Here is a 23,503-nt window from a genome sequence, read left to right on the forward strand (position 1 = left end):
TCTTGTGAGTGTAGTCCATAGTTTTATTATTTACATTTGACAACAAACAATATGATAAAAAAGAAACATGTGAAGCTAAACAAGAATACCATGCCAATGAGGTCAAAATAAAATTAACTTATAGTTTTCCATGCTCAGGGGTAATCAGAGAACACTAGCGTGTTTTTTCACAACGGTAAACCCGAATTTCATTTCCGAAGCACACAGTCAATGATTCCATAGTAGCAAAATAAAAGCGTCCACCCGCCAAACATCCATATATCACAGAGGGACCGAAAAATATGGAACTACTGCATCCATACAAAAGCCAAGATTAATTGATTCCCCCAAAGAGGCAAGCAACAGAAGTTTAACAACTTTGATACATGAGATGACAGTACATACTACATAGGTTGGCTTCTATTGACACTAAACAGCACGGTTATCTCCAAGGATCAAGAACACTAGTGTGTTGCTCAAAAGATATCTTATTCACTTATCGTTTACCTTTGCTCTTGTTACATCTTTTTGCTTAATGCAACTCCCTGAAGGGTCTGCATTCTTCTTTATCCATGGATGCTTCATAATGTCTTCAAGGCAAAGCCTCTTGCTTGAATCCTTAACTAGAAGCTGCATGCACAATCACTTAAAAATAAATAGTCCAGCCCACACCCATCACTTACTAATATCTTATATAACCACTACTTTTAGATGTCACCTTGGAAATGAGATCCTTAGCCTCTGAAGATACATAAAGAGATGAAGGGAATGCCAAATCCACCCTAACTATCCTGCACAAAATTCATGTGGCACAAAATGTTAAGGAATGAAGACCAGAGAGAAAAAAGCAGATATTTCAGCCCATACCTTCTCAAGGCATCATCCTGTTCATCAGCTTCAAATGGAGGTGAACCATATAAGAACTCATAGCACAGGATTCCCAGTGTCTAGTTGTCCACAGCATGGTCATGAGCTTTTTTCTCTACCATCTCTGGTGCCAGATAATCGATTGTGCCATAGAGTGTGTGTCGTTTAGCATTTGAACGAGCTGCCCATCCAAAATCTGCAATTTTAAGCCGACCCTGGAGAAAAAGGAAGTTAGCTAGTTATACCCAACACGATAGCATTTGATGCATCAAGAGGTATACCCAACACGATAATAACAGCTTTTCAGAAATACTGAGGCATTGAAGTCTGAAGAAACATTTGTATAACCATTTCTCCACATATGTTAGTGAACCGGCAGTAATATGTTATATGTGTTTCCAGATTCATTCATAGAGGCATGATATATATCAAGTCCAGGTGTGACTTGTGCATGATGAATTACCCTTACCCTTATCGAGATGTAATGACAAGTATCATCTGCTTCGTACATATATACAGTGCCTTGAGTTTTTCTTCTTTTTTATGATCAATGGGAGGAGAGAATCCCAACCTGATTCATTCATTCATTCCTAGAGCACATGGGCTACATATTTGAAGTAAACACTGAGCAGCATGCCTCAATAGTAGCTAGATCATCTGCGCAACAGTTTAACTTGATTTCCATATTTTAATGTTGTCTATATGAATTTCCTTCCTAGACAACATTTAAGTTTTTGACACTTACAAAGAGCCAAGTCTTACAGTCTGCATTGTTTGCATAAATACTAAAATGCTTTTATAATGTACACTTAAGAGGGGCAAACATTTAGAGGAAGAATTTCCAACCTATGTGATCAGCTGTAGATTGGATTCTTCAGAAAACTTAAAGCAATGGTTCTATTAGATCCTATTATATGCAGAAAATAGAGTACTAGATCATCAGCCTATTAAAAATATAACAAAAAGGTGCAAAAACTACAGGCACTTCCCTGGAGCAAAGTATTTTACAGTAATGATTATGTTAGAATCCATTTTGTGTAGAATATGTCTGTCTGGTAATAAAAATTACAACAACACAAAAAACAGTAAAAGTACAAAGACAGACAGATAAATTTGCTTGCAACAATAAATAACAACAGAATAAATGCATAAATTAAATATGGTGCTAGAAACAATAACAACAGCAACAACCTCATAAAGAATAACCAACCTCGATGTCTAGCAGCAAATTCTCAGGCTTGATGTCCCTATGGATGACTTGCTTCTTGTGACAGTATGCCAGTGCACCAGCAAGGCTCGCGACATACTAAAACAAGTTCTAGGCTTCATTGGTGTCACAATCTAACAAAAGAATCGCAAATAAGAAGGAAACCTGCATAAATATATCATGCTCTAGGGCGTGGTATGTCAATGCCAGCGCAAGTTCTTGGCCATTAATAGCGTCATCACAGGTTGAGACTAAGACAGTGTCATGCTAAAAGAGATGCCATGAATTCTCACTATGTTTCGTGTATAAATGTATGGGTTCAGGGGAATAAAGTCATAAATTGCAGAGCGCACTGCATGTGCAACACATGGGTAGTAGTTCATATAAACATTTGGTTCAGCTTAACTTATAAAATGGGATTGATCATTTACCTTGCATTCCTAGGAAATGCATTAGAGTTTCTAAAGAATACTTAATACGTCAATCAGATAAGGCAAAGACCCATAAAATCCAAAGATCATCTTGAAAGATTATTAAACGGCACTAATATTTCCAAATGTCAAATTATTTTCAATGTCAACTGCCTTTTAATGATCTGTAACTTTAACTTGTAACCATTGCACATAATGTACCAGCAATCAATGACTCATTCTGTCATACATGATATCTGATTCCAGTAAAATGAAGTTGGGCCATTACTCGAACTTTCTTGCTACCATTCATGACTTGAGTAGAAGTAATATCATACAGTTGCCAACCAAAGACCTAATCGGCTCGCGGTCTAGCTGCCTAGTTCTCTAGAACTTTGTTTCTACAGGTGTCTCTCTCCCTTCGGTTTCCACCCAAAAAAAACATCACACAATTGCTGTCACATGAGACTTTGCCTCGGTTATTATGGTTCAGGTTAATAACAGAAGGAGGAATGGCAATCCAACCGTAGGCACAACTGGGAAATAACAGTGAAGCAAAACGGAAACGGGAAGGAAGTTTTTACTGTGGCGGCCGTGCGCTCGGTGAAGCGGCCAATAGCGCGAAGGACCTTGTAAAGCTCGCCACGGGCCGCATACTCGAGGACGAGGACGACTCGCTCTTCTTCGTGGAACCAAGCGAAGAGGCGGAGCACGTTTGGGTGGTCGAGATTGTGCTGGATCTCGATCTCCCGCCGCAGGTGCGCGTGGAAGCGGTACTTCTCCAGTTTCGCCTTAAATATCACCTTGAGCGCCACCACGTACCCGCTCTGGATCATCACCTCACGTAGATTAACTTCCATAGAGGCGAAATTTTGGGGTGATCGAGAGAATTGGAGGGTACAAGTTGATTGCACCGACCTGCTTCTCGCGGGCGAGGTAGACCTTGCCGAACTTACCCTCACCGATGTACTTGCCGATCTCGAAATCGGACATGCTCCACTCCTCATGGGTCGGCATCATAGGCGGGAGCGGCAAATGGTGGGGCAAGGAACTATGGGTGAGGTGCTGTCGATGTTTTACCATTGATAGCCTACCATGGGGGTACCCGGGGCAGTATGTTCGGGCTTTGGCGTATGCCGAACTCGATGGTTTACGCAAGAGACAGCCGATTTATCCTGGTTCAGGCCCTCGATCGTGGATCGAGTAATAACCTTACGTCCAGTCGGCCTTAGCCTTTGCGTTGGATTGATTATGATCTGCTCTGTTCTCCCTTTTGACAGGAGCATTGCCCTCCTTTATATAGTCAGGAGGCCAGAGTCCTAGTCGGTTTATAATGAGATTTCCTAGTAGGATTACTTGATAGTTCTACTACTAAAATTTACATGGGAAGAATCCTAGTTGAACTAGATCTTCTCTCTCCCTTGCAGGGTATCCTGTGGGTCCCGTATCGACAAGCCCCCGAGCACTTCATGGTTGAGCTCTAAAAGTCTCGCTCTGCCCCTTCAAGTCTTGTGGAGTAGGAATAAGATGTCATCCGAGTGCTTTCTAGAGTAAAACCTTGTAGCGCTTCTTAGGATCTTTGAGTGGTGAGTGCTTTTCTGAAGAAAAAATACATCCATCTGGTTGTAGCCCCCGAGCCTCTTGCTATTTGGAACAAGGAGCTAGAGGATCTTGTCTTGAAGTTGTTCCGATTGTTCGTTGAAGTTTTATCAAAAAGAACTCGAATATGGCTCGTTCCGGGTTCTTTTTGTCGTAATGTCTTGAAATGGTCTGTGTTGAGGAAGTCTTCTGGTGACGTGCGCTTTTTCGAAGAAAAAGGGCACTCACTGAGTGTAGCCCCCAAGCCTCTTGCTATTTGGAACAAAAAGTTGGAGGGTCTTGATCCTTTATGTTGTTTGAAAATTTGTGTTCTGAAGTAGTTCCCAAGACTTGGATTAAACCATCGTCCGAGTAGTCTCACGGCATCCTTCCGAAGCGGCCTTTTATTCTTGGATTAAACCATCATCCGAGTAGTTTTGCGGCATGCAGCCTCCAAGCTTATGTCCGGGTTCCTTTTTGGTGAAATTGCACTCACTGAGTGTACGAGCCTCGTGCTTTTAGGGTTTATCCCGCAGCTCCGCGCTTTCTCCGAGTTCTTCTCTTTAGAAAAGAAGTCGGATGAAGAGTCTTGATGTATCGTCGTCGTTGTAGTCTTGAGTTTCTTGTATTCTTGGTCCTTTGTCTTTGGTTCCGAGCCTCCGGAAGTAGTTGAAATGAAAACCGGGTTCCTAGCTTAGTGTTGATTAGGCTATGGTGCTGGTCGAGCCTCTGAGCGTGTATCCGTGTTGTTTTGTTCAGGAAGAAATTGGATGCGAGGTCCTGGCGTATTCTTTGATGGTCTGCTGTTGCCAGATGTAGTTGTATGGTGGTGGTTGAGTGTAAATGCCTTTTGTTCACGGGTTGTACTGTGCTGGTATATTCTTCCGAATATGCCTGTCTTCGAGTACTGCTTCCTCTCGCCTGAGTCATCTATTATTGAGTCCTGTCTTTTCACTGTGTCCTTTGTTAGGCTTATTTCGTTGGTACTCCTAGTCCATGTGCGCCGATCCTTTGGTCTATAAATACTGTCCCGGAGTGCTTGTTTTCATTCATTGGATATTCTGTTGAAACCTTGGTGGTCATGAACATGGTAGTTTGTGAAGTAGAGCAGCCCCCCGGGCATGTTTTGTAGTTCCTGTGTGTCTTGTCGTAGCTGGAGGAAGTCTTGTGATAGGGATTAGAGGTAGGCTAATCCTGTGACAGCATTGTGCCAGGATGTACAGTGGTGGTAGTTGGAGGAAGTCTTGTGATGTGGGCTTCGTTCCTTCATCCGGCAGTTCTGGGTTGATCCTCGTCGCCTGTCTTGAGACCGTCCGGTGCAGATCAACACCATATCCAGCATCACATCGGTCTTGGGTAGACAGATGCCTGCCGGCCTTCTATGCTCCATGTTGCCCTGCCGTGCTGTCGATTTCCGCCTTGGATGCACTGCGTCCGTCCTTTGAAGAAAACAGTGTAACTGATGGCGGTTTGTCCTTCCGAGTAGCAATTTGGGACACGTAGTCGTTCCAGAGCCTAGTCGTGTCCGTGTTCCTCTTTGCTACTTTGCTTTTCAGTGGTGCCGAGTTCGTTGGGTCTTGTAAGATTTGTAATCTTCTATTTTTGAAGTCGCTTGTAATGTAACGAATCTTGTCTTCTGAGTTGTCTTTGACTTTTCTGTTGTGATCCCTGTCGTTCGTGAGACTACCGAGTTCTTTCTTACATAACCGGGTTCTTTTGTTCCTCGTGAGGTAGCCCTTTCTTTCTTCTTTCTTTCTTCTTGGTTTGACGGGTTGTTCTTGTATCAATCTGATAACCCTGCCGTGGCGTTGGACGGATAAGTCTGAAATCTGCCCGTTGGTTTGTACCGTTGTGAGGATTCGTGCCCTCCGTCGTTTTAGCCTGCGTCGGTAAATGGACCGTTGCGTTCCCACATTGTGTTTTAACGGGCTTTGTGGGCCATTTGTATCACTGAAAAATCTATTTAAAGACCTTTTATCTTCCTTTCCCTTGTCGCCCAGCTCTTGCCTTTAAACCCTAGCTCTCAGAAATCCAGCCGCCGTCATTGTCGCCATCACCCGAGCACCATCATTCTAGCTTCATCTTCCTTAGTGCCTTTTTTTTTGCTTCTGCCAGTTCATGGGAAAGAAGAAAACCGCAAGCAAGTCTCAGGCGACCTTCATGGACGAGGAGTCATCCCTATCTTTGATTGAAAACCAGGAGTTCGTAGGCCATGAGGGTAGCTCAGAAGGTTTGGCCGGCTCCAACAACAAGCGAAGACCAGCTGCGCGAGCTCGTTAGCGACGGCTTGATCCAAAGCAAAGTCATCGCTGAATGGAGAGTTCGGGCGAGCATCGGGTTCCGGCTCCGGGTCCTGGTGAGATTGTCCTTTTTGTTTCCTTTGTCCGCGCTGGACTTTGTCTTCCTGCTTCCGCCTTCCTTCATCAGTTTCTTGGTTATTTCGGGGTTAGTCTGAACCATCTAACCCCCAATGTCGTTCTCCATCTTTCTGTTTTTGTTCACCTTTGTGAAGCCTTCCTTGGGATCCCTCCTTCTCTATCTCTTTTTCGCTTTTTCTTTCGTCTGAAACCTCAACCCCGCCGTGAAGAAACCAGCGCCCTCGGCGGTTGCGGGATTCAGTTTCGCCAGGGTCTCAAAATTAAGTTTTTTTATTATGACCTGGTTGATTCTGTCAAAGATTGGCGTGCCGAGTGGTTCTGCGCTGCCAATTTGATCCCTTGTCTTGTCGTTCACTCCGGATCTGGTCCTGTGGTGAATGATCGATGGGACAAGAAGCTTGAGTCACCTGCTGAGATTCAAGCGATCCAGCCACTCCTTGATAGGATTGCATGCTGAAACAGCAGGGTTTGACCGGCTTTGGTATTGTTTCAAGCTTCCTTTGTCGCTGGGTTCAGCCTTTGAAAGAGCGGGAGCATCTCGGCTTTGAGTATTCTGGGGCCGAGGATCCTTCACGCATGGTCCCAGCTCTTGAGCTGACCAGTGAGGAGGTACTCGAGCGCCTCTAGAAGATGCTGAAAGGAGTGAGCGTCATTCCTCCTGACGTCTCTGAGTTCTCGGCCATCAACTCGTCCCCAGCTATGAGTTGTCTATCTTTTTGTTTGAGTTCTTTATGTACTCTTGCTACATCCGTTCTTGCTTAGCTTTTCCTTGTCTCGGTGTTTTATCTTTTTTCGCAGGAGCTTGGGCGGAACTTTGTCGATTCGATCCCCCTTGATGTTCTCCCTGCCGTGGCGGAGACTGGGGATCGTCTAGCTGGTACTTCTGCAATTAGTAAGTCTCAAACCTTTACAGCCCTTCCTAGGGTTTCTTTCAGATTTGTTGATGTATATGAAGAATATGTTCCTCGTCTAGTCCCTCGCGGTCCTCGTAGTGTCCCGAAGAGGGGGCGAATGGATGGGTCTTCATCTGGCTTGCCTGTCTCCAAGAAGCCTCGCAAACCAAGTACTCCCTCAGGTACTCCAGTTGTTGCTAGCATGCTCTTAGGTGAGCACATTTAATACTCTTTGTTCTTTTATTTTCATGTTTCTCTCTTGAACCGAGTACTTTTCATCTCCTTTTCAGCAGGTGCTCTGGTTTCGTTGGCTGAGGAAGAAGAGGATGATGAAGTCCCCCTCATCATGCGGCGGTGAGTTGTTTTTCATATTCTTGTTGCATTGAATTTCTCCTCTTTGTTTTGAATTTTAGTCTTGAACTTTTTGAAGTAACCGGAGGTCGGGTGTGCGTTCTTCTGAGGCTCCCATGCTGACTTCTTCTAAAGCTCCGGTGTTGAGTTCTTTGGTTGCCTCTGTCCCGAGCTATACCGCTCCTCCGGTGCGGAGTTCTTCCACGGCTCTAGCCCCGGCTTCTTCTACGGCTCCGTTGTCGGCTGTCCCGCTCCCATCGCCGGGTGGCAGGGACGTCTTCGCCGTCATGGTTCCCCCTGCGAGGCTTTCTCTTGGCTTCGTGAAGAAAAAAGTAGTCGGGTGAGTAGATTCTAGCTTTATCTTTTTGGCTTTTATCTTCCTCCCTCTAGTTTTTATTGGTGCTTCCTTTTATCACTTTTCAGTGTTTCGTCTTCTCTAATTTCTTCATCAACTTCTTCTCTGCCTCCCGCCGTGCCAACGAGTTCCGAGCCTCGAGACTCACAACATTCTGTTGATGAAGTCACCGCGGGGGCTTCAGAGCTACCTAGCGGAGTTGCGGACTTGGTCGCTCCGGAGGTAACTGTGGCTGTCGCGCCGGGTCCTTCTAAGGGTTTGGCTCCGGCTTCCCTAGAGGTTGCTTTGGTCGTTCCTTCTTCGCCCCAGCCGGCCTCTCCTTCCCCTTCTCTTGCTTCCGGCGGCCCCTCCTTTTCCGGTGACGTGGTGCAACAGTTCGATGCCACTCATCGGTTATCAGAGCTGACCACAGCCTGGGGGAGCTTGTCGACCCTCGCGACTTCTTTTGGTGAAAAGCTCTAGGTAGGTTTTACTGCCACTCCTCTTTTGCATGCTTGTTTTTCTTCTATCCTTACGCCTTGTTTCTCTTTGCCTCTTTTTGCTCAGTCTTTCTCTCGTGATCATTCTGGCTTCTTTTTCTCATCTGAAAATGAGAGGAAGTTGTCTTCGGAGGTGGACGCTCTGAAAGCCGATCTTGACCTCCTCCGGGCTGAGTTGGAGACGGAGCGTCAAATGCACCAAAAGGAGGAGAAAGCCCTTCGCGCCCGGGTAGTGGAGACGGAGAAACAGAGAGATGCTAGCGGTGGAGTCTGCGAAGAATGAATGCAAAGGTGCCGCGGGTTCTGCCTGTTTCTTCTTATATTTTGACTTCTTTTTCCGCTGACTTGTTCTTGGGTGTCCTATCTAGCTCTCCGAGTTGAGAAGCAGAAGCTCTCGGAGAGTATTGATGAAATGAGGGCCCTTGTCCGTTCTAGTCATAATAGAGCTGAGGAGGTAATTACTCATGCTGAGGAAGAACTCGCCCTTGCTAAGCTGATTAGGCGCGGAGCTGACAGAGATCTTGTGTAGGCCCAAAAAACTATTGAAGGCTTGTCCGGGAAGCTGGCGACGGCTACTGAGAATTGGAATGTTTTGTGGAAATCTTTTCGTTCAGTAGCCGATGTCCTCCGGACTCCAGCGGATGACGGGCAATCTTGGGCGCAGTTCATTCCCCGGATTCCGACTCGTTTCCAAGAGTTCGCGAAGAGGTGTGCCCAAGTATGTACCAAGAATGTGCTGGCCCTAGGTCCGGGTCCTTGCTCCAGAGGCGCCTCTCTCCAAGATAGCAGAAGAAGCTGAAAGCCAAGAATATCTTGACGCCGTTGAGAGGATGGAGTCTGAGGTCGAAGGTCTAGCCAGTAGGGTTGTAGACAGTCTAAATATTGACATTTCCCTTTCTGATGACAACGCCTGACTCGATTGAGCATCCCCTTGTAATATTACACTCCTTTTTAAATGAAGATTCTTTATTTTTGTTGATGTATTCTTTGCCTGGGTGCGGTTGAAGTTACTTGACTTGCTGAGTACTTTGTCCTGTTCCCGTCTCTGCTCCGCAAAACAACTCTGTGCGTTATTCTGACGAGACCCCTCGATTTGTCGAGTACTTTTCTTTTCTTCCTCCTTTGTGATCCGTCGAGTGCTTTGTCCGTGCTATGACTTGTTAGATGTAGATCTTTGCGTTAACAACCTTTCGCCTGCGCTATGTAAAACGACTCGGTATAGAATGTTGCCTTGACAAACTTCGGCATCCGAGTGCTTTCTTGAATGGCGCTTGTGCTTTTCTGAGGAAAAAGTATTCCTATCTGGATGTAGCCCCCGAGCCTCTTGCTTTTCAGAACGAAGTGCTGGAGGGTCTTTTGAAGTTAAATTTCGGTCGACTCAGCCATTTTGCTTTTTGTTTCGGGTGTTAGCTTTTAGCTACCCTCATCGGCGAGCTCAAGCGTTTTTTCAGCTATTTTGCTCTCGGCCGGGATGCTCAGGCATGTTTTCAGCCATTTTGCTTTTTTGTTTCGGGTGTTAGCTTTTAGCTACCCTCATCGGCGGGCTCAAGCGTTTTTTCAGCTATTTTGCTCTCGGTCGGGATGCTCAGGCATGTTTTCAGCCATTTTGCTTTTTTGTTTCGGGTGTTAGCTTTTAGCTACCCTCATCGGCGGGCTCAAGCGTTTTTTCAGCTATTTTGCTCTCGGCCGGGATGCTCAGGCATGTTTTCAGCCATTTTGCTTTTTTGTTTCGGGTGTTAGCTTTTAGCTACCCTCATCGGCGGGCTCAAGCGTTTTTTCAGCTATTTTGCTCTCGGCCGGGATGCTCAGGCATGTTTTCAGCCATTTTGCTTTTTTTGTTTCGGGTGTTAGCTTTTAGCTACCCTCATCGGCGGGCTCAAGCGTTTTTTCAGCTATTTTGCTCTCGGCCGGGATGCTCAGGCATGTTTTCAGCCATTTTGCTTTTTTGTTTCGGGTGTTAGCTTTTAGCTACCCTCATCGGCGGGCTCAAGCGTTTTTTCAGCTATTTTGCTCTCGGCCGGGATGCTCAGGCATGTTTTCAGCCATTTTGCTTTTTTGTTTCGGGTGTTAGCTTTTAGCTACCCTCATCGGCGGGCTCAAGCGTTTTTTCAGCTATTTTGCTCTCGGCCGGGATGCTCAGGCATGTTTTCAGCCATTTTGCTTTTTGTTTCATGAAAACAACTCGTTGAAGGTCATGACAAGACATGCTGTGGATGAATGCCATCTTTATTGATCATGAGTATAAACTACTACATATGTTGTTGAAGAGTATTGCTTTTCGTCGATTGTGAACGTTGGTCCCTTGTGGCTTGCATATCTGTTTTTTCTTGAGTTGTTTCTACGCGTAGAATCTTCTTAGCTGGCTGATGTGCCATGTATTGCTGACTTCTTTTCCATCTTCGGTTATTAACTTGTATGTGCCTGGTCCGGTGACTTTTGTGACAATGAAGGGACCTTCCCATGGACTGAGTAGCTTATGTCGTCCGTCAGTCTTCTGTATCCTTCTTAGTACTAAGTCTCCGACTTGTAGTGATCGAGGTTGGGTACTCTTGTTGTAATGCCGTCTTAAACCTTGTAGGTATCTGGCTGATTGGAGGGTAGCGTTTACTCTGATTTCTTCTGAGCTGTCGAGTTCTAATCTTCTTGTGTGTTCCGCTTCTCCTTCATCGTATTGCTCTATCTTTGGGGATGTCCAGATCAAGTCGGCGGGTAGTACGGCCTCTGACCCGTAAACTAGGAAGAAAGGTGAGTAGCCTGTTGCTCTGCTTATTTGAGTTCGTAGTCCCCATACTACTTTCGGTAATTCTTCAATCCATTTGGACCCATAGTCCACTAGTTCTTCGTATAATCTTGGCTTTAATCCGGCTAGTATGAGTCCATTAGCCCTTTCTACTTGTCCGTTGGCCTCTGGATGTGCAACAGACGCATAGTCTATACTGAAACCACAGTCTTGTGCCCAGCCCTTGAATTCTGTAGCTGTGAAAGGGGAGCCTAGATCTGTGATGATTCGATTGGGCATGCCGAAGCGGTGCATAATGTCTTGGATGAACTCGACTGCTTTGGTTGCGCTGTACTTCGCGAGTGGTTTGTATTCAATCCACTTGGTGAATTTGTCGATTGCTACGAAGATGTACTCGAAGCCGCCTTTTGCTTTTTTCAGGGGTCCTACTTGATCTAGCCCCCAGCAGGAAAAAGGCCAAGCGGGTGGGATGCAGATAAGATTGTGAGCTGGTACGTGGGCTTGTCTTGCAAACATTTGGCAACCTTTGCATTTTTTGACAAGCTCTTCTGCGTCTTTCAAAGCGGTTGGCCAGTAGAATCCGGTGCGAAATGCTTTGCCAACCAGTGTCCTTGAAGCGGCATGATTTCCACAGCAACCTGAGTGTATTTCATCTAGGATTTCTTTGCCTTCTTCAAATGAGACACATTTTAGTAGTACTCCTGATGATGCTGCTCTTCTGTAGAGTTTATCCCCTACTAGAACGTAGTTTTTGCTTCTGCGAACAACTTGTGTGGCCTCTGCTTTATCTGCTGGCAGTTTATTTTCTTTGATATAGTCAATGAAAACTTGGGTCCATGAAGTGTTGATTATCAAGATCTGAACGCCTTTAGCCTGAATTTCATGTGTTGTTTCACCGGGTTGTTTGATAGAGGGAACTGATAGCTCTTCTATGAATACGCCGGGTGGAACTTTTGCTCTGTCTGATCCGAGCTTGGCAAGGACATCTGCTGCAATGTTTGAATCGCGTAGGACGTGTAAAATTTCTAATCCTTGGAAATGTTTTTCAAGTTTCCGTATTTCAGCACAATAAGCACCCATGTTTTCTTTGGTGCAATCCCAATCTTTGTTGACTTGGTTGATGACCACTGCTGAATCGCCGTATACGAGTAATCTTTTTATTTCGAGGGTAATCGCCACTCGTAGCCCGTGGATGAGGGCTTCATATTCTGCTTCGTTATTTGTAGCTTGCCATAATATCTGAAGGACGTACTTGAGTTGTTTTCCTTCTGGAGAAATGAGGAGAACGCCTGCACCGGCCCCGCCTAGTTTGAGTGATCCGTCAAAGTACATCTTCCAGTGGTCAAGGATTGTATCAGATAAAGGCTGTTGAATCTCTGTCCATTCGGCCACGAAATCGGCGAGGGCTTGAGATTTGATTGCTTTCCGTGGGGTGAAATTGATGTCAAGAGCTCCAATTTCAACTGCCCACTTGGATATGCGCCCCGTGGCATCTTTATTGTGTAGGATGTCTTCGAGTGGAAAATCTATCACCATGGTAATCTTGTGGCTTTCAAAATAGTGGCGAAGCTTCCGTGAGGTAATGAGTAGAGCGTAGAGTAGTTTTTGTACATGCGGGTACCGGATTTTGGATTTTGACAGTACTTCGCTGATGTAGTATACGGGATGTTGCACTTTATACACGCGCCCTTGTTCTTCTCTTTCTATGACTATTGCTGTGCTGATTACAGTAGGAGTTGCCGCAATATATAGCATCATATCTTCATCTTTCTTTGGAGGTGTCAGGATGGGCGATGAAGTGAGGTATTCTTTAAGTTTTTTGAAAGCTTCGTCGGCCTCTATTGTCCACTCGAACTTGTCTGTCTTCTTAGTAGTTTAAAGAAAGGTAACCCCTTTTCGCTGAGTCTTGATATGAAACGGTTGAGGGCCGCCATGCATCCTGTTAGTTTCTGCACATCTTTGATACTTCTAGGTGGGCCCATTTCTGTTATAGCTCGAATTTGCTTGGTGCTGGCTTCGATCCCGCGCTGACTGACCAAAAATCCGAGTAGTTGTCCTGAGGGAACTCCAAATACACATTTATTTGGGTTCAATTTCCATCTCCATTTCTTCAAGTTTTCGAAGGTTTGCTTTAAATCTTCAATTAGAGTGTCTGGGTTCTTTGTTTTCACCACCACATCGTCCATGTATGCCTCCACATTTTCACCGATTTGATTCCCAAGGCAAGTCTGGATAGCTCTTTGGTACGTGGCGCCAGCGTTCTTTAGTCCAAACGACATGGTCTTGTAGCAGTAGGCACCAAACGGGGTGATGAAAGATGTCTTACTCTGGTCTTCTTCTTTTAGTGCGATCTGGTGATATCCTGAATAGCAATCGAGAAAAGATAATAGCGCAGATAATGCCGTCGAGTCAACTATCTGGTCAATGCGTGGTAGCCCGAACAGATCTTTTGGGCAATGTTTGTTGAGATCTGTGTAATCGACGCACATACGCCACTCGTTCGTGTTTTTCTTCTGTACAAGGACCGAGTTTGCTAGCCAATCTGGATGAAGGATCTCCTTGATGAATCCGGCTGCCATCAGTTTTGTTATTTCCTTTTTAATTGCTGCCTTCTTGTCAAGTGAGAATTGTCGTAGCCGTTGTTTTACAGGTTTGGAGCTTTTGTTAACATCAATTCTATGCTCAGCCAACTCCCTTGGGACTCCTGGCATGTCGGCTGGCTTCCAAGCGAAGATATCTTTGTTGTCCCAAAGAAAGTTGGTGAGCGTGAGTTCCTATTTTGCCGAGAGGTGAGCACTGATAGTTGCTGTCTTGGAGGTATCGCCTGTGCCTAAGTCGATTTGCTTGACGTCGGCTTCTTTTGGTGGTGCGATGATGCTGGGCTTTTTAGCCGGTATTTCTAATTCTTCTTGGCTTGTTTCTGCAGCGATTGCGGCTATTTCTTTTCTTCCATTGTCGGCTTGCGCTTTAGCTGCAATTTGGATCGCCTGAACATCGCAGTCAAAAGCGCGCTTTAAATTGCTTCGAAGAGAAAGGATACCATTAGGTCCTGTCATCTTAAGCAGTAAGTACGGATAATGTGGTATTGCCATGAATTTGGCCAGTGCTGGACGTCCGAGGATTGCATGATATGATGAATCAAAGTCAGCGACTTCAAATTTGATAAACTCTATTCGGTAGTTTGAAGGAGTTCCAAAGGTAACAGGTAAAGTAATTTGTCCGAGTGGCATGGCTGCTTTGCCGGGTACTATTCCGTAAAAAGGTGTGCTTGTTGGCGTAATCATCCCGGCGAGTTGTAGTCCCATTTTCCTTAGAGTTTCTGAAAAGATGATGTTAAGTCCAGCTCCTCCATCGATTAGTACTTTGGTGACGGTCATACCAGCAATAGTCGGATCTAGAACCAGTGGATAATGGCCTGCGTTTCCCACGCTAGTCCATTGGTCTTCTCTGGTAAATTGGATAGGATACTGTGACCAATTGAGGTATCTTGGTGTAGCCGGTTCTGCTGTCATAATGGTCCACAGTGCTAGTTTTTCTTGATGTTTGCTTCTGCAATCCGGAGCCCCTGAGAAAATCACTGCTACCGTTCCCCTGGGTTTTTGGAATCCTTTGTCCTCGTGGTTGTCTTCTTCTCTTTTCTGATTGTCCTCTTTGGTGTTTTACTTACTATCTTTTCTTGTGTATCGATCATTGAAAGTGTAGCAATTTCTGATGGTGTGCCTCCCACTAGGGTGCAATGGGCAACGTATGTTTTCAATGTCATCATATCTTCTGGGTTTGGGAAACTTCTTTGATTTGTCGGCCATTGCCACAGTATTGTCTGGTCTATGTTTTCTTTCTTGATGTCTGCTATTTCGGTGATTTTGCTTGTCCGGGTTGTCTTGGTTGCTTCTGTCCGGGAACCTCTCTCGTGTTTTTTTCTTCTGCAGTAATCATCTTTTCTACTGTATGTCTGAATTCTTCATTGTTTCTCGGATTTTCTTTGCAGAAGTCTTGAAATTGCCATCTAGCCATGATTCCGTGAGAGAAAGCTTCAATTACTTCTCGTTCGGTTATGTCATGCACTTGAGCTCGTAGTTCGCCGAATCGTCGATAGTAGTTTCTAAGACTTTCACCTCCCTTTTGCTTGAGTCCTTTTAGTTCTGCATGAGTGATTGGGTGTGTAATGATTCCTGCGAAATTCTCACAAAAAGCTCTTTGCAAATCCTCCCAATTTCTGATAGATCCTGGATTTAGTTTATCGAACCATTGGAGGGGCATGGCCTCTAGTGCCATGGGGAAGAAAAGGGTTTTGATATCGTCGTCTCCTCCAGCTAGTTCAATTGATTGTGAATATATTCTGAGCCATTGCTTTGGTTCAGTTTTGCCATCATACTTGGAGTGATTAGACGGTTTGAATTTATGAGGTAATCGCACCAATGCGAGCCTGTTCGCGAAGCAGGGGAACCTGTCGTGTGCCTTGGTTTCTTTGAATTCAGATTCGGCTCCTTCCTCTGGCCAACTGTTGTTCTGATGGGAAAAATCTTGCGAGGTTGTCTGGGTAGGTACCCTGCTCCTAGTCTTCCTTAGTTGTTCAAATCGGTGGCCTTGATTATGTTCCTTCTTACTTCCTCCGTCATGGCTTCCACCCGGCCCAAGTCTTTCGAAAGCGGATTTCCTTTGATTTTGATCTTCTTGCTGGTGGGTTGTTGATCTGGCGGGTAGTCTTGATCGAGCTTTCTCTTCATGCGTTCTCGGGATTGTCGATCGGAGCAAGTCCTGGAGCTGTTCATACTTCTCACCAGGATGCGAAGTTGCTCCGAGTTCTTCTAATGCTTCTCGAATCTTATCGTAAGGCGTATTTGCCGTGCGTCTTCCTTCGACTTCTCATTGCGATTTTCTTTTGTCGTACTTAGCCAATTCTGACTCGTATCTGATCCAAGCTTCCCTGCGCTACCTAGCACGGTGTTGGCGCCCTTGCTTCAACTTGTTTTTTCTTTCTCTAGCTTGTTTCTGACTATCTGTTTCTCCGTCGTAGCCCTGGGCAAAGGGTGATATGTTGGATTCTGATTCATCTGATGATCTGACATCGGGTGCTTCCGGGGGATTTAATGGTGACCGCGGTCGTCGAACCATGAGCACTTCTCGTGCATGAGTCGTTCTGTTATTGGTGTTAGTTTTCATGCTGTCGGAGTCGCTAATAACTTTAGTGGATGCCTCGGTGTCGTAGATCGAGTCTCCTTCTTGGTAAGGTAAAATAGCTGTTGTTGTTGTGCCGACTAGTTGGGTTCCGCTACCCTCAGGAACGGAATCCGGCCAGTGGATGATACAGTCCTGCGATGTTATCGTTAGCACGAGACCCTCCTGAGCTCCTGTCAGTGGTATCCCGAATTTTGGATTGAAAAATCTTTCGACCTGTCCCTGATAGGATTTTGTCATGTTGTCGAGCCCAAATGGAAAAGAACTCGACTTCTTGAGAGAATTCTGGGGGTAATCCGAGTTGTTTTGGGTTGTGCTCTGGAATCTTGCCAAAAAAGAACTCGGTTTCTTGAAAGCACTCGGATAAAACTTCGCCTTGGAGCTTGAATTCGAATCGGATACGAGTGGTCGTGAAATCCGATTTGACTCGGATACTATGAGTTGCGCGAATCTTCTGGTGAGCTGATCCGTTGCAGTTGTTGAAATAGGAACTTCTTTTAGATGATCTGGATCTTCGAGGAGATGGCTTTGAAGCTTGCCGTTGTTGTCTGCCTCGCAGATCCATGAGCCGAAGATGAAAGTTGATCCCATCGGGAAAATTATGTTGTCGAGGTCCATCGAGCTCTCGGAAGCAAAGTCGCCGAAAGCCCCTACCTGGCGCGCCAGCTGTTGATGTTTTACCACCGATAGCCTACCACGGGGGGTACCCGGGGCAGTATGTTCGGGCTTCGGCGTATGCCGAACTCGATGGTTTACGCAAGAGACAGCCGATTTATCCTGGTTCAGGCCCTCGATCGTGGATCGAGTAATAACCTTACGTCTAGTCGGCCTTAGCCTTTGCGTTGGATTGATTATGATCTACTCTGTTCTCCCTTTTGACAGGAGCATTGCCCTCCTTTATATAGTCAGGAGGCCAGAGTCCTAGTCGGTTTACAATGAGATTTCCTAGTAGGATTACTTGATAGTTCTACTACTAAAATTTACATGGGAAGAATCCTAGTTGAACTAGATCTTCTCTCTCCCTTGCGGGGTATCCTGTGGGTCCCGTATCGACAGGTGCGAATTGAAGGAGACGGCGACGACGGGTTGCGTCGAGGAGCGGAGAAGGGGATGGAACGGAGAACGGGTTTGGAATTTGAAATGGAGAACGGCGGCCGTCGGGTGGGATCGCGAACTGCCGGAACTCGGAAGTGGGGGAGGGAGAGGGAGAGCGGGCATCCAATATGGGCTTTGCAGTCTGGTTCACCGTACAACTTCGGCCCATTATCTTACAATCTCGACATCTGCCTAGACACCGGGCTGACACTAGGTCATTGACCCAGCGGTAAACAGGCCATTTAGCGCGCGCGGGTCAAATCATCAAGGAATGAGTACCCGGCCTGCTATGAGCTAAGGGGCCGTTCTAAAATCATTTCAACAAAAAAAAAACATCCCTACATACATGACATAATTTCTGTAGATGTCGGTACTTGTACATGAATTTCGTGACAGAGCTACGAGTTGTGCCAATCCTTGTGTTGTCCTGTCTATGCTACAATGGCATAAGTTTCTACTCCCTCGGTGGTTTTCCATGTCACATTAGCTTGGTCTAAGTCAAACATTACTATCTTTAACTAATCATTTTACAAAAATTATAGTTTCACAACATAAAAATTATATATTATGAAAGTATTTCACATAGTGGATCTAAAAACATGAATCTATATATTCCTCCGAAAGTACTCCATCCCAAAAGTTGCTTAGAAAAATCTCACTTTTGCTAAGCTAGCTTGCTCACTCAGCTGGCAAGGTTTTCCTACACGAGCAACGTTTCTTGCTACCTCATCGGTCATTGCTTCCGTGGCTCAGCGGGAAACCAAACACACAATACTTTTCTTGCTTAGCTTTGATGGGAAAAGGCCGGACAATACTCACCAAGCTAGCTCAAGTGGGCAAAGAAACAAACATCCTAAAATGAATACAACTATGAGATTTGTGCAAGTCAAAGTAGCTAAAGTTTTACCAACTTTTTTTTGCAAATTGAAGTTTGACCAACTTTACATTGAATTGTATTAAGATTATGTCTCCAACTAGGTTTACTATGAAAATATATTTATAATTAATCTAATGGTACTTATTTTGTATCATAATTATTATTTGGCTCCTCAAAAGTAAGAATTGCATTTTAATGTATAAAACATAGTTTAAGGTATGTTTTCAAATAATCACATGCATGTGTGATGCAAAAGGAAAGACCACGGACGGGAAAGGAAAGTTGTATGGAGTCATTGATAGCTAGAGTGTACCACAAACACATGAAGACATTAAGGTCTATATACAAGTATTGTGTTAGAGCATGTCACAGTGACACAGAGTATAAATAAGCAATTTGTATGGCTAGTTGTTAGCTTCAGTTTTATTTACGAGTTTCTAATACTTGTCTCACAATATTATTATTAGCCCATGCAGAGCACGGGATGACATGTTAGTATAGTAACACCGAACGTGGGATGACGGTTTCACACATATTTTGGGTTATTAGGCCAATCCAAAAAATTTACTAAAATGAACTAATGGTATGCCATGTAAACAATTTAGGTGTACAAACGAATTAAGGAACCTGACACATAAAACATCATAACCCACTTGCATCCTGGAACTCCGCACCAGCAACTTTGCAATTCTATTGCGGTTTGGTAATGAAATTGCAGCTACCGTAGGAGCTGGGTCACCTATCTACTATCTGGTGGTGTATCTGAAACTTGGCTGAAAAATACTGTTCTGGCTGAATTGTTATGAGAAAAAAATACTATTTCGGCTGAAAAAATAAGTCGAACATGAGGTAAGCGAACAGGGCCTTACCTCTGCACTCTGCAGAGCAAAGCAAAGATCCAACTGTTATCGTTCAGTTGCTTCTGCCTCTCTACCGGTTCGTACTGTGGAATAGAATCGTCCCCAACAAGATCACGTAAACGGACAAGTTAAACAACTCTGCACACAAGACAGCAGGCGCATTTTCCAGTCCCATGCGCGCGGAGGCGGAGCCACTCACATGCACGGGAGAGAAGAGAACGAGAGGAGAGAACGATGGATCAAAAGAAGAAGGACGTTTGAAAGCGAGTCCGGCCGGCACCGAATCCCGAACGAACGCGCATATTGGCAGACAGTAATCATGCGCTTATTGGGGCTGCGACCTGACCACGATCTTGATCGCCGTTCTTTTACCCATCGCGAATGATTCATGCCGGGCAGGTAAAGCATCGTATTAGTGCCGGATCCTAGTCTTGGCTACCGTGACGGTGATACCTCGCCTGGATCACGTTATGGGCGTAATGGTTTCCCCCTCGTGCCGCCCAAGACGTGCATGGCGATCGATTCGGTCTTTGATTCCCTCCCTCCTCTCCTCGCCCTGGGCCGGGTTCCTGCCACCAGCGACACACACTGCCCTAGCCTAGACAGCCTAGACAGTCTAGCTGCTGCTCAGTGTGCTGTTTGCCTCTGGCAGCGCGCCGCGGCCCGATCCGGGATTGGAAGCATAGGCTTGTTCTCACTATCGGTATCGGGTGCTGCCTCCGTGCTTGGGCAGGCAGCTTGCTTGCCTGCCCTGAATGGCTGAATGGCTTCCGCTGCATGCAGCGCCCTCTTCCCCGCGTGTGGAAAATTCCGAGGAATAAAGGGAGCGCGCTGCGGGGCGATCTGATAAAGCTGTGACGTATCCGGACGGCTTCCATTGTTAAATTCGACGTGCTAGGGTGCTAGCCCTCGGCTGGTGTGTAAGCAATACTATACTATAGTTGATAAGTCGGTTTATAATGGCTGTGCACCGAGTGATGGATGCTACTACTGCTGTCTTCGAGTGGACCGCCGGAGACATGACACAAGGGAACAGTACGAGTACTCATATAGCACTGTAGTCTAGTCTGTAGAGTACAACGATTTGGGATTCAAACATAAAAGGCACTGCTAATCGGCCATTTTGTAGCGATCTCTCGTGCAATACAGTAAGCTAGTTAGTACTCCTACCGAATACAGGAGTATATATGTACCGAATTCAGGAGGGCATGGGCATTCCAAGCTCTCATGAAGACCGCCCGAAAGATTCTGGTGGCATGGCAGGCAGGCAGCCCTGCCCCATCAGCAGCAGTGGTGTGCCCCGATTTTCAAGCGCGTGCCTCTTGTACCTTTTTGAACAGCTTAAGCGCAGACGGCACGAATCCCGAGCTTGACCACCATCATCATGCTCCCTACTACTCCTACTGCGCTAATCTGCAGTCCCGTCTCTCGTTTCGCTCCGGCCGGCGAGAAAAGACGCGGAGGCCCCACCCGATATTCTTCTCTTCTTGACGTGCATGCATGCATCGGCCTGCGTGCGTGCAGTGGAGTGCAGACTGCGGACTCATCCTCTCGCCCTTCAGGCCTTCCCCCTCGCCGGCGACGAGAGGTAGCTAGCCTCAGGGTGACTGGGTGAGGCAAAGGGAGGAGAGCCGAGCGCACAGAGGAAAAAGCATGCATGCAAGGGTACAAGAGTTTGTTTCCTCATGTCACGTCCTGTCATTCAGCGCGACGCCGACGGGCGGTGGACAAACATGTGTTGGCCCGTAGGAGGCCCTGCAGCTACCCAGCCTGCCTGCCTGCTGCCTGCACCCGTCCTTTCGGCCCGTCAGTCCATCCGTCCATTCATTCATCTTTCCCGAACTCCGAAAGTGCTGGCCAGGCACAATCGACTCCTCACTCCTCATGTCTCTCATCCCTTCGCCACGCCACTCACCCAAGATTTCAGCGTGCCCAGACTCCGATTCCGGAGTGCATGCATTGTTGATGTCTCATGTCTGATGTTTCTTCTCTCTCTCTCTCTCTCTTTCTTTCTCCCATCTCTCGGACCCAAGAACCCTCTCCCTTTCCATCTTCACTCATGAGCCATCATCATGGCACACCGCAATATTGGACCTTTCCACGTTCTGAAATCCTGATCAGCACCGTAGTTTCCTTCGCTTCTACAAACTCAGAGCTTTTGATCGTACTGCTAGTTGCTTCTAAATTGGCACATTGCTTTCGTGTCATCCGAAACATGTGCTTTTAACTTCCGTTCCACCTAAGTACTCCATGATTATTGGGCTTCAGGCCTTCATCAGCAACGTCGTCACGCCGGCGTTTCGCTCCGATCCTGTTACCAGATACTCCTACTACCATGCAGATTGCAGATGACCATGCCGGGGAAGGGAAGACAAAGGAATCGACGAACAGTAGTGGCTACACCTAGACAGAGCCAGCGGGTCAGTGTAGCGTGTACCATGGTGACACGGAACGATCGAGCTACACCTCGTATTAGAGTAGTAGTACTAGGCTACTAGCACACGCAGACACGTCGGGGGGGTTGTCGAGTCGAGGAGAGAATCTCTCATGCATCTCGTCGGTCTCCATGCATGATCGGTCGGTCGTCGTGTCCGGGAGCGGCCACAGCGAGGTTAAAGGCCGCCCCGGCCGGGCAAGGAAGGGAGCCCGGGTTTCTAGGAGTCAAATCCATCGGCAGGCACGTACAGCACCACTACCAGCAGAGGCAGAGGCAACAGGCAGGCAGGCACCAGTGCGCGGCTCTCCGGTAGGTAGCCCCGGGTAGCCTCTCGCTTTTGCGCGTGCGCCTTTTCCGCTTTGCGTTTGCCGGCCCTCTCTCCCGGCCTGCCGCTCCTCCGCCTGCCCTTTGCCTTCGCGTCCCCCGGGGTCGGCCCCAAACAAGAGGTGACCCGGCCCCGGCCGGCTGCTGGTGCCTGGCATTGGCACTGGGCATGCCGCGCCGCGTCGCGCCGGCCGCCGAGGGGACGAGACGCTCGATCGGCTGGGATCGGTGTGTGTGGATCAGATCGTTGTGGTGTGGGCGCAGGAATCCGGGCGGCGTGGGGGCAGGAGGGCACCTGCGCGCGGTCGTTTCCGCCGGGGGGAGCGTACGACCGCCTGTCGGACAGCTAAACTTTACTTATGTAATAAAACACACGGATAGCACGATAAGATAATAATAATGTAAAAATATATGACCGACGTTAAAGTGACATTTAAAGTTTAGTTAATCCATGAAGTAATTTGGATTGTGCCTTTTGTACTACCCAACAATTCTTTTACCAAGCATATACAAAATCTAGTTAACATCATTCGATCCACGATCAAAATTCATTACCTTGGTATCCGAGGATCACAATACAGAAGGTTTGCCGAGTGCCTGAGATTTGACACTCGTCAAACGCGCCGTGACCGTTTCCACTACGTCACGTTACTTTTTTTCGCCGAGTATCGGTTTCAGCTCTCGGTAAAGTCTTTGCGGAGTGCCCGATAGAAAACACTCGGCAAAGAGCCGTTTGCCGGCACTGTAGAAGCCGTGTGCTGTTTGTCGAGTGTTACACTCGGCAAATCCTTTGCCGAGTGTTGCAAAGCGACTGTTTCCGGTAGTGGTAGTGACCTGTAGCACAACTGGCAACCTAGCACGTCGACGATAATTATGCAGGAAAAGTAAATTTGGCATTCTACGTGCTATTGAGACATATCTTTGGCTTAACTGCAGTTGCTTCAGCTTTCTCCCACAAATTCTTCAACAAGCTAAGGTGCACCAGAAGCCACTGCATCATAATCTGAAAGGAGCTGCAACATTTACACACACAAAAATAATTATCCTATTGAAACTAACAAATTGTAAAATCTTGTGTTGAATTACTCCATAAAAATCTCACACTGTGCTATTGGATTGGTGCATATCAATGAAGATCTCTTCACATGTCGCTTGGAAAGGCAATCTACAGACCACACCAATAGGCAAAAAATCCACAACTTAGAGATTCTGTTTTTTTTGTTTCTCAAACAAGCATATTTAGTCCAACATCTATGACTATTAGGACCTGTGATGTTTTAAACTTTTCAACTACCACTACTGTTTCAGCTCCAGCCCTGCTTATTAGCTGTGAAAAGTTCCGGAGGTCTACCCTTCAGAAACTGTAAATGTGATAGAAAATGCAGGTTGCAACTGATATCTAGATGTGTCCACTCTTAGTGCCACAAGTGTTGCTTAAGTTTCATCAACATGCTCTAATTTTCTTGTGAGAAGCTGACGATTCAGTTTTGCTATA

The 23,503-nt window shown here is 46.3% G+C and overlaps 1 pseudogene; it reads right to left on the minus strand.

Moving 5' to 3' along the window:
- Positions 1-471: 471 nt before the first annotated feature.
- LOC136537970 (serine/threonine-protein kinase Aurora-3-like) lies at positions 472-3,480 on the minus strand (annotated as a pseudogene).
- Positions 3,481-23,503: the final 20,023 nt, after the last annotated feature.

This window comes from Miscanthus floridulus, chromosome 2, assembly GCF_019320115.1.
Source record: "Miscanthus floridulus cultivar M001 chromosome 2, ASM1932011v1, whole genome shotgun sequence".
Taxonomy (NCBI): Eukaryota; Viridiplantae; Streptophyta; class Magnoliopsida; order Poales; family Poaceae; genus Miscanthus; species Miscanthus floridulus.